The 10,921-nt window shown below is 55.6% G+C and overlaps 1 protein-coding gene across 4 annotated transcripts in view; it reads right to left on the reverse strand.

The window, feature by feature from the left end:
• The window catches only part of EHMT1 (euchromatic histone lysine methyltransferase 1), a 111,355-nt gene that overhangs the window by 83,189 nt on the left and 17,245 nt on the right, over positions 1 to 10,921 (reverse strand). For 2 of the 4 annotated variants that reach the window (XM_023536498.1, XM_011369871.2), the window contains exon 1: positions 1,185 to 1,277. The exons of the other annotated variants lie outside the window; for them this stretch is intronic. The gene's annotated coding sequence lies outside the window, so the exon portion shown is untranslated. Of the gene's footprint in view, positions 1 to 1,184; positions 1,278 to 10,921 lie in introns of those variants that run through there. 4 annotated transcript variants of the gene reach the window in all.

Consider the following 10,921-nt stretch of genomic DNA (forward strand, 5'->3'; position numbering starts at 1 on the left):
TGACACATACTTTTCACAGTTACTAGCAAGAGAGGAAGAGCCTTAACTTTTTTTGGAGCGAGAAAGACGTTCTCAGCGCACTGAAAAGCACTGGCAATCTTGGCTACAGACTCCCCAGGGCAGAGCCTGGGCCGCGGGCCTCACTGCGAGGTGCCGGGTGTCCAGCTTCTCTGGAGAGGCCCCACGACACCGTGAGGCCGCCGGGCTGCCCAGGAGCCGGGGCCTGGGGTGGGGCCACAGTGACTGGCCGTGACCTGGGGCCAGAGCCCCAAGAGCCACCCCCGCAGCTCACGCTGCACAGTCTCCCCTGACGATAAGGTGGGAGGTAACGTGGGACGGGACAGAGGAGAAGCCTGCGGCCTGGCACCCATCCTGTCTGAACCGCGCCGGCGCAGAGCAGCGGCGCAGTGCGCAGGGCGGGGAGCCCCGCGAGGGCACGGCGGCCGTCTGCCGGTCACCAAGGGCTACCCGAGTTACAACTGCTGGCGAGAAGGGCTCTGCACCTCCGAGGACCCACCCACGGGGAGTGAGGCCACGCTCCCCGAAAGGCAACACCCTTTGCTAAGCGCCCTGACTTCAAAGTAGGTCATCGTAAAGCGGCAAAAGGCGGTTCCCGCAAACACGCAGTCCCTTGTTCTCAGGACACCTCCGAACGGGAGTGGGCACCACCTGGTGGCCGGGAGAGTGCGTGCAGGCTGCGTGCAGAGGGCCACAGGCAGGTTCCAGGGGTGCCGCATCCCGACCCCGACGCAGAGCTTGAGAAACCCGCCCGTGACGCCGCCCGGCCACGCGCCGACACAACGCGGGGACGCGCACGCGCAGCCGGACTTCGTTCAAAACCCCCGTCTGGGCAGAAAGGCTGCGCCTGGTAAAGAGACCCAAGCAGCAGGACGCTTGGAAGCACGTGACACCACACGTGTTTCCAAGCGTCCTGCTGGGAACAGGGGTCTCGCGCCCTCGCTCGGTCCCGTGCTACCAGGTCCGCAGCGCACGGTGAAGCACAGGCCCCACCTCGCAGTCCCAGGGCCATCAACACTCTAGAGAAAACGGAAAACCTAAAAACTGTTGGCACTTCTTAAAAAAAAACAATAAACCCATTATTCTTTAACATAAACATTTTTATGAAAAGTATTTTTCAAAACCAAAAAAAAGAGACAATGACATTCTTTTCTGTTTGCAAATACCTTTTCTGGCTTAACAGTGCTGGATGTTCACACTTCCTGTGTTCAGTCTATGGCAGTGTCACATGTCACACAGGCAGCCTCTAGAAACGTGCTCTATACGCATGATAGAATGAGAAGGAAAAAGGCGATCACGTTTTGGCATTCGTGTGGAGACGGTCCGACCACGCGGCCCTGGGAAGGGCCTTGGGGACCCCATGCTGCAGTGGCCAGTGCAGAGTCAGGGCTAACCAGGCTTTGCTGCATGGAAGGACAAGGGACTGAGCAGCATGGGCTGGTGCTGAGGAGCGGGTAGGAGCAGGGCAGGGGGGACAGGAGGCGAGGGGCCATCTGCCCCAGCACTACGAGGGCACAAGGGCACGATGCCGCGTTTGGTGCAGTGTGAGCTGAGCTCAGGGCCATCTGCCCTTTAGATTTTTACTGTGTTTTTTTAAGAAGTAATGAGCATTCACCAATCATATGAATTGAACTGCTTACGAACGAAGGTTTCTATTAACTCTCCTTACTTACTACATGTTCACTATAAAAAACTTATTCCCTAGAACATAGCAAGCAAGTACAGGCAGGAAACCCTCACTGCTCCACGGTTTAAACTCTGCAAGGGACCCGCAGCCAAGCACAGCCAAGTGGGGCGGCCCTGGGTCAGGAATGAGCAGTCACACTCGGTGGCTGCCGGCTGCAGTCCAGACTTGCCCCCAGAAGTCCTCAGAATGAAGGGGGCAGCAATCCGAGAGCGGAGCCTGAGACGGTCCCAGGCGGTCCCAGGAGGTCCCCAGTGGGGGAGGGAGAGCTGGGCCAGCACCCAGCGGGGCACCCACCTGCGGCACGGCGGGTGGCGGCAGGCACTGGGAGGTGAGAGGCCCAGGCTGTGGGGTGTCCCTGTGGAAGGAGGTGGTGACCAAGCCCCAAGAACGGGGGCTCCACAGAGAAGGCCCAGGGCCCCTGACGCTGGGGGGCAGGATGCAAGGTCTGACTGGAGGGTGTGTGTGGCAGCAGCAGAGGACAAACACGGACACAGCTTTGCAGGGTTTGGGACAAGAAACCAGAGAAATGGAATGGAAGCTGGTGGAGAAGCAGGATAAAGTAAAAAAAAAGCTTTTTGGCGATGGTGGCGGGGGTCGTCGAGCAGTTTGTACGCCGACGGAGATGTCTAGAGGGGCAAACCAGTGAATGGGGGGCACTGTGGAGGTGTAGGACTGGGGGAAGGAGAGGGGAGTGGGAGGGGAAGGGAAGGGAAGATGGGGGTGTGGGGGGGGCAGAGAGGTTTAGGCCACGAGCACGGAAAGGCGGCCACCTTAGGTGGGGCCTGGGCCACGCCTGTGCGCAGGGCAGGGGCCAGGGCTGGCTCGGAGGGGGCTTCTCTGAGGCCCAAAGACGGGAAGCAAGGTCCTAGGGGAAGTGAGCTCAGAGGCGGCAGCGTTGCAGGTGTGACAGGAAACATGGGTGAAGGACACAGGACTCACATCCTTGGGCCTGGCTCCAGTCACCTTGTCCTTTGCTCTGATTCCCACAGCCTCTCAACTAGTCCCCAGTCCCTGGGGCCCCGTGGCAGGACCATTGCCTGCTCAGACCTAGCTCGGGCGACAGCCTCAGCTAAGCCGGGGGCCTGCTGCTCCCCGGCCCTCAGCACTGACCCCCGCGCCTCCCACCGCAGGGCCGATGCACTGATTTTTCTTCCTCTTCTGAGTCTTCAATCCAAAGTCATTTTCACATAAGGAACAACAAACAGGGTAGATAAACTGAACTTTTGTCAAAACTAAAAACTTTTGTGCTTCAAAGGACACTGTTAAAAAAGTGAAAAGTCAACCCACAAAATGGGGGAAAAAATATCTTCTCGTGTTAGTGTCATGAAAAATATTGGCATTATTCATAATGTCAGGGAGCGGAAATAACCCACACGTCCGTCATCTGAGGACTGAAGGGAACGTGCCGCCGTCCCGTGGGCTAGGACTCGACCGTAAAAAGGGATGAGGCGCTGGTGCCCAGGAAAACCGAACAAGACCTGAGAACCATGAAAACAGAAAGAGGAGGGAAAGAAACCAGTCACGAAGGGCCACACGCTGTGTGATCCCATTCACACAAAGAGCCAGGAATCCGCAATTCTGCAGAGACAGAGTAAGAAGGGCGGCCACCAGGGCTGCGGACGGGACGGGACGGGGCGTCGCCGCTGGTGACGAGAGGCTCTCTGGGACGAAGAAAATGTTCGGGACTGTTTGTGCTATTCGATGACATACCCAAGTTTCCAGATGAGTAATTCCAGTATACAACAGGTAACCAATACAGGATGGATGGGCGGATGGAGGATGGATGGACACGTGTGTGTGTGTGTGTGTGTGTGTGTGTGTGTGTGTGTGTGTGTGTGTGTAGGTGGGCGGGCGGCTGGGTGAGTGGGTAGGTGAGGCTGGGTGGAGGGAGGGAAGGAGAGTCTTCTTCAGGAAGGAGCCTGGAAGTCTCATCCACCATGTTCCTCGCAGTGGACAGCTGGCACTCACTGCCATCCCCGCTGCCTCCTGCTTGGCTGCAACCCCCGCCGGCCCCACCTCTTCTCCAAGGCAGGAAAGAAGAAATGTGTTCTTCAGAAGTCTACGGAGTAAACACGAGCTCTCCACAGCTCTCTGTCTTTAAAAACAAGCCTGTGAATGAAAATGTGTCCGAGGAAACGGATCCACGAGGTTCATGTGCCACCTGCTGCAGTTCTGAAGAGTGTTCGACTCCGCGGGTGGCCCGGATGGACAGGTGCTTCTCTGGGCTCTGTGAGACCCACCAGGCACCATGTATTCTGCATAAGACGCGTCCCTACAAGCTTCCAGATGCCAAAAAGGCCGAAGCATTGTGATAACAGCGTTAACGGCTTACCTTTCCTCCCTTAGGTCTCTAAAAAGATAAACTGCTTGACTGAATATATTTTTAATTTTAAAAACTCTCCGAAATGTTTACTTCGCTTAAACTTTCTCACTTTGGTCATGCTGTTCTTTCTCTCTTAATGCCACAATCTACGGACGAGTCATCCTGCTTCAAGCGGAAGACAGAAATCTTCTAACGCTAAAAGGGAGCCCCCCTCTCTAAAACTCTTAGTGTGAAAAGCCGAGGGCTGCGGGAGCTGAGGCCTCCCCTGCCTGCCTTCCCCGCCTGCCCAGCCCCGGGCCCCCCTCAGGCCGCGCGGTCTGTACCTGCAGCAGTCGCCCCGGTCTCCCCTGCCCACAGAGGGACCCCTCCCAAGGGGGAGGCGGCCAGAGCCCGGGGGGGGGGCGACACAGGGCACCCCTCTACAAGGCCCAGGAAAGGTCTCCTCTGAAAGCGTTCTTTTCAAACCAGAAAGGATGGAAACGGACATTGTCACAGCTGAGCGGCTGACGCCAAGCAGCAGCGACACCGTGCCACAGGTGCTCGAGCGTGCTCCACCCCGGGCCAGACGGCCCCCTCAGAACCACCGCCAACCGCCACAGCCAGCCACTGCCCAGGCCCCATCCACGGGCAGACACAAAGGAGCCGTCCCCATTGTTCCCTCTTCCTCAGCGGCTGAGTGGAGTTTCCACCCGCCCCCAGCAGGAAAGCTGTTCCAGGACCTGTGGCCTGTGACCCCAAACCCACAGTGCTCACCAGGTCCCCAAGGCTTACACACTGGCCGGGTTCCCTAGGGCATCGCCTTGAAAACCCAAGGGGAAGCTCTGAGCCTTGGGTCTCTGACCACGCCCACCAGAACACCCCGCAACCCGGACGGCCCGGTGCGCAAGGCACAGCCTTGGCCCAGCAGCTCCTGGGGGGCGGACGGCGCCAGCAGCACATTCAGCGCTGGGCGGACAGAGGGCACCGCAGTGACACAGCCAGCTCCTCCAGCACCAGGCCGGTCCCCAGCCCCGCGCACTCTCACCCATGTGCCCCTAGCCGCGCTCCCCATCACCAGAGGCCCCCACTGGGGCGGGAGGAGGAAGCAAGGACGCTTCCTTGCTCAGCAAGAGCTCAGAAAAGACACTGCATTGTCATCAGCCTAACTGGAAAGGTCATGAGCTGCTTCCTGCCAACAGGGACCAGGCCATACCTGGTTTTCAGGACAGCAGCTTTGGGACCACCCCCCACTCCCAGGAGAGTGCACTAGCAGGTGGCAAGGCATCAAAGCAGGGTGCTGGGTGGCGAGGGTGGGGTAGGGGAGGAGGAGGGGGCCATCAGCACAACAGAGCCCCCATGTCCCAGGCCCGGTCCCAGACGAAGGCGCCCACGCAGACGGGGCTGACCAAGGGACGACAACACGGCATGCCACGTGCCCGCGGGGACTCTGGCACCTTCTTCTGCCTGGTGCAGCTGCCTACTGCGGCCACCATGCCCCACACAGAGCCACAGGAACCGGGCCCACTCGGCCCTTCCTCAGTGGTGCCAACCAGGCGGGAATGGCAGGAGCCCGGGACAGGGACCTCTCCCGAGCCGCAGACCACAGTGCACCTGCAACCTTCAGAGTCACAAACGTTTGAAAAGAATTCACATTTTCTCTGAAAGAAAGCCCAACACATTTGTCTTCATCCTAAAAACGGAGAAGGGTCCTTCTGCAGAAAGCGTCAGCAACTTCCACACAAACGGCGCGCCCCTTAGGGCCTCCTGGGGCCACCTTTGTTCAAAAGATACTGCTCAACAAAAACCTAGGAAAAGAGTCTGAGGTCACGTCTAAGAGAACAGGAGTCACATCACCAGCCCTGTCATTAGGAGCGCACCTAAGCCCATGTGACAGTCACAGAGAAGCAAAGCAAGAGCCGCATCTGGCCTAGTGTAAGCACGCATAGGGTGGGAGGGCTCGGCCCAGACGTTAGCCCACGTGTGGCCTCCCCAAACATCTGTATCCACCCGCAAACGCCCCCTGAAGGGGAGAGACCCTTTTATAGCTGTGCCAGCCCTCCAACCAAGACCAAGCTGGAGCTCTTAATACAAAACAATAAATATTTGAAGTTCTTTTAAACGTAGCATCTCAAGGTTTCATGCAAACTGCAAAAGAAAGACACAAATGTCATTTCCTGTTTTTAAAGTTCCATGAAAGTCAATAACATTAACCTGTCTATGTAAATGCTCTTCTGCGACTCACCCCGCGACTCTGTCCTTCTGGCTGATGCTGGTCTTGGGCCTGCAGACCGTGGCTGGACCCGAGAGCCGGCAGCGGGAGGGGCCAAGCCAAAGCCCAGGGACGGCAAGCGAGAAAACGAGCGACAAGATGCTCCTCTTTCAGTCCCTGAGTTCCCCGGAGCCCAGAGCAAACGACGGACCCACCGACCTCAGACGCCGGGCTAGAAGTCTGAACGTACGAAACACAGTGTCCACAGATCCCCAGCCAGTTCCCAGCTGGCCCGCCACGCACAGAGAACAGCCCGCCTCGGCTCCCTCTCCCCAAAGGCACAAAGCACAGAAACGGCAGCCAAAGAAAGATGAACTCAGATGCTGATCAAAACTTATGGGACTTCACTCGTTATTAAGAAAATGCATTTAAAGCAACCAAGATAATACCATTTTCCACCTATCGGGTCGGCAAAACACTTTAAAGTCTGTTAACGTGAGAGTATGGATAAACAGGCAATTCTCAACTGTTGGTGTAATAAAATTAATGAAACCTCCTTGTGGGCAACTTGGCAATATTTATAAAACTTTAAAACAAACACACCCTTGGAAGAGCACTTCTTCAGTTTACTTTGATACACTTGCAAAAGTTCTCCAATTCCTACGCGAGACGTTCCCGCAAACTTTCCTAGGCACGGCGCTTTGGTTTCCCAGCACACACCAAATGCAAGGGGTGAGGGCGCCCTCAAGAACAGAGTGCCATCCATATTCACAGCTGTGCTGGTAAGCTGGGCAGAGCCCTCCAGGTGGGCGGGCAGGGAGCACGGGCCTCCGATCGGCTGAGCACAGCCAGGAGGCCCCAGGCCCAGGGTGCAGTGAGCCCCAGTGTGTCTGCGAGGACACCAGGCCCCTGGACAGGGGGCACAGGGGCCGTCGTGAAGCAGGGAGGAGGCGAGTGCAGACCTCGGCGACAGCCCGCTGGCTGGCAGGAGATGTTCTCTAATGGCAGAGCCCACAGCGTCCTCTGCCGATGCTGCCGGCCACTGTGACGAGTGGCCACAGCGCAGGCACAGAGGTCAGCCGAGGGCTCGGCACCCCTCGGCCCGCCAAGCAGCCCACACGTCCCGAACCTGGAGCCCAGGTGAGGGTCGCTCATAGCAAGGACACGCAGCACAGGGGGCAGGACAGGGCCCAGGGCACTTCCGTACCTGGAGGCCAGGCCCAGGAGGAGGGCTGTGCAGACAAGACCGAGAGGGCTCGGGTGTACCGGGACTCTGACGACTGACCATCCCTGTCTGCTTGCGTCACTGGGCCAAATGCTGTTGAGAGGTCTAGCGAGGCAGCGGCTGAGGGCCACCGATGGGGTCAGCAATACCTAGTCAGTGGTGTCCTGCTCTCAACCGGCTCAGAGGGCGGGCTGGTAGGTCCCAGAAACAGCAAAGGCGGGGTGAAGCCCAGGTGATCAGGATTGGCTTCGCAGAAGGGTCAAGAGGCATGTGAGCACAAGCGCCCCACGGTTTCAAAGCCACGACGGCAGCACGAATGTTCGAGCCAAAAGCAGGGGGCCACTGGACACCCAGCTCCCCTGCACGCTCCGCGGGGCCGGCCTGCTCCCCTACTGCTGACCACCCTTCCGAAGCCCTCACCCCTCACCCAGAGTGGGAGATCCCTCCAGCTTGCCATTCGGTCCCCTTACTCTTTAGCCCTCTTTCCGGAGGGTGACCCCCTCCCCCCAAGATCACAGGACTGGCACTCCAGATGGTCCCCCAGTAGCACCCCCGGAGATGTCCTTCAGGAGGGCAGCGTGGGCCACAGGTGCTTCTACAGTGTTCCAACAGGCACACCAGCAAAGCAGAGGTAGGGGTCATTCACGTTACTAAAGTTTGCTTAGCCCAACACGGATCCGAAATATTGTCATTTCAACATGTGACCAACAGAAAATAATTAAAACCAAAAGAGAAATACCAACTACCTCAAGTCTCTGACATCCGGTGTGCGCCTCACACTTACAGCACACCTGCTCGTGTGGACACGTCTCAAGTGTTCGAATGCCACACGGGCCATGGCCAGCTTGCTGGAGATGGCGGCCACTGTTCCTCCGATCTGCACGTGGGCAGCAGCCAGCCAGCCTCAGTTTGAGAGTCCATTTGGAATGTGAGCAGCAGACACCAGCGGCCCTGGGCTACAGCAGGTGGACAGACAGGAGGCCTTCCTTCAACCACCCCCAGGGGTTAGCGCTCCTCCTCGCTGCTTCCAGAACACTTTCTCTTTTAACAGCAACTACCAAGTGGTGTGACCGCAGGCCGTTCCCAGAACTAGACACAAGGACCTCCATAAAGACCAGGCACCACGTTCATTCTCACCTGATCCCAGCTCGGAGGCTGACAACAGAAGACATTAAATATTCGCTATAAAAACAAAGGAACGGAGGAATGAATAAATGGTCCCTATCTTCACTTGGAAGTCAGTTAATTTCAAAAGGATTCACCTTGCGCCACTGTCTCCCACTCAAAACAAAAAAAAAAACAAAACCGTAAGCCATTTCCGGCTCTCTCTCCTTTTACATCAAGTTATACAACATTTACAGAGCACCTGAAATGTGCCAGGTGTTTGGGGGAAACTAATAAAAGCTAAAGCCCTACCTTCAGAGAGTGTATAGCCGGGCCACTGAGACGACAGTAATGTAATGACAAAGAAATCTGGCTGTGGACCACGAAGTCGGAGACCCGGCCGGGAGCAGGGCACGCGGCAGGCCTGGGGACATGTCTCCATGAGCACGCGCTTGGGTTTCTAAATACACGTAAAAGTCACCGAAATCCCAATCTCAGCGCCCACACGGTCAGTGCACACGACCCGGGCTCGCGTGCCCACGTGCGGTCTGCGGTCGCGTCCGTGCTGTGACGCAGAGCTCGGCCATGCCAGGCGAAGGCACCCCACACGGTGACGAGGCTAGGCTGTCACCGGTGCACACCCGGAAAGTTACAGCAAGAATGGGACAGTGGACTCTGGATGCTGAAAGCCGTGCTTTCCGTCCACGATTACTGTCATTGACCCAGACGGCAGGCTCCATGTTCAGGACTGACCCTTCTGCGAGGGTGAAAGACAAAAGACGTCGACCTTACAGACGGGGCACTCAGCATGGAGTTCACGACTGACGGGAAAGCGACATCAGAAAAGTCAGAAAAGTCCAAGAAGCTCCACGAACTCCAAACAAGGAGAACTCTAAGAGACCCCACCTAGACACAGCATGATCCAACGGTTAAAAGCCAGAGCCAGAGACTCTCGAATGCAGCAAGAGAAACCCTCAGCGAGATTGACAGCTGAGTCTCATCAGAAACCACGGCGGCAGAGGCAGCAGGATGACACGCAGAAAGCATTAGCAGAAAAAGACTGTCCACCAAGCATTCCACACACACCAAAGTTTCCTCACAAATGAAGGAGAAATTGAAACATTCCAAGATAAACGAAAAGGGACAACTTGTCCCGGCAGACCTACCCACCAAGAAATACTAAGGAGGTCCTTCAGACTCCATGAAAGGACACCAGACTGTAACTCAAATGCATATAAATAAAGAGCGCCAGAAAAGGCAATCACACCCGTGAATACAGTAAGTCCATGAAAGGCAGTATACATGTATTTTTAGTTATAACTTTTCTTTTCCTGTATGATTTAAAAGACAGCTGCGTGAGGCAGTAACCGGAAGCCTGCGTGGATGATCATACAACGCAGACGTAACCCGCGTGAAAATAACAGCAGGGAGGTCAAAAAAACACAACAACGGAGATACAAAGGAGCAATTTTTTTTGCAAACTATTTTAATAAAACTGATATTAATCCAAATGAGATTGTTAAAGGTTAAATATTAAATAGTAACCCTCAGGGAATCCATTAAAAAATAGAGTCAATAAGGAAATTAAAATGACACACTAGAAAAACATCTGTAACTCAAAGAAAGTAATGGAGAAACAAAGAGACAAAAAGACTGAAGACACAGCAAACAAATACCAAACAATGTAGACCCTACCTTTTCAGTAACTACATCAAACGCACATGGATTAATATTCCAGTTAAAAAGCTGAGACTGACTGAATGGGTAGGGAAAATATGACCCAACTGTATGCTGTCTGCTACAGACACACTTAGATCGAAAGACAGAGAGCTTAAGTGTAAAAGGCCAGGAAAAGATACACAAGGAACAGAGAAACCATCAGAGAACTTGAGTGGCTGTCCTGCTATCACAACAAACACGAACTATCTCTAGAAACAGAGAGGGGCAGTTCATAACGATAAAAGGGTCAAAACAAAAGTAGAAATAACTATAAATATACACAAAACTAACAACAGACCCTCGAAATGCGTGAAGCGAAAACAGACAAAGCCAAAAGAAAAGAAACCCCCACAATGACAACCAGAGAGTCCACAACCCTCCTGCCGGTGACTGACACAGTAACTGACAGGGACGCCCGCTCTGCAGGCCAGCCGCGCCCGGCGCGCCCGGCACACCCGGTGACACGGCACACATCCTGTCCAGGGGCTTACCAACCCTCTCCAAGAGGGCACGATCTGTGCCACTAAAACATCACCTAACAGTCGACGCCACACCACTCTGAACGCGTCCGGTCCCAGCTGATCTCGGAAGCTGAGCAGGGCCGGGCCTGGTGAGTACTTGGATAGGAGACCGCCTAAGAAGACTGGGTGCTGTAGG

Source organism: Pteropus vampyrus, unplaced genomic scaffold (genome assembly GCF_000151845.1).
Source record: "Pteropus vampyrus isolate Shadow unplaced genomic scaffold, Pvam_2.0 Scaffold157, whole genome shotgun sequence".
Taxonomy (NCBI): Eukaryota; Metazoa; Chordata; class Mammalia; order Chiroptera; family Pteropodidae; genus Pteropus; species Pteropus vampyrus.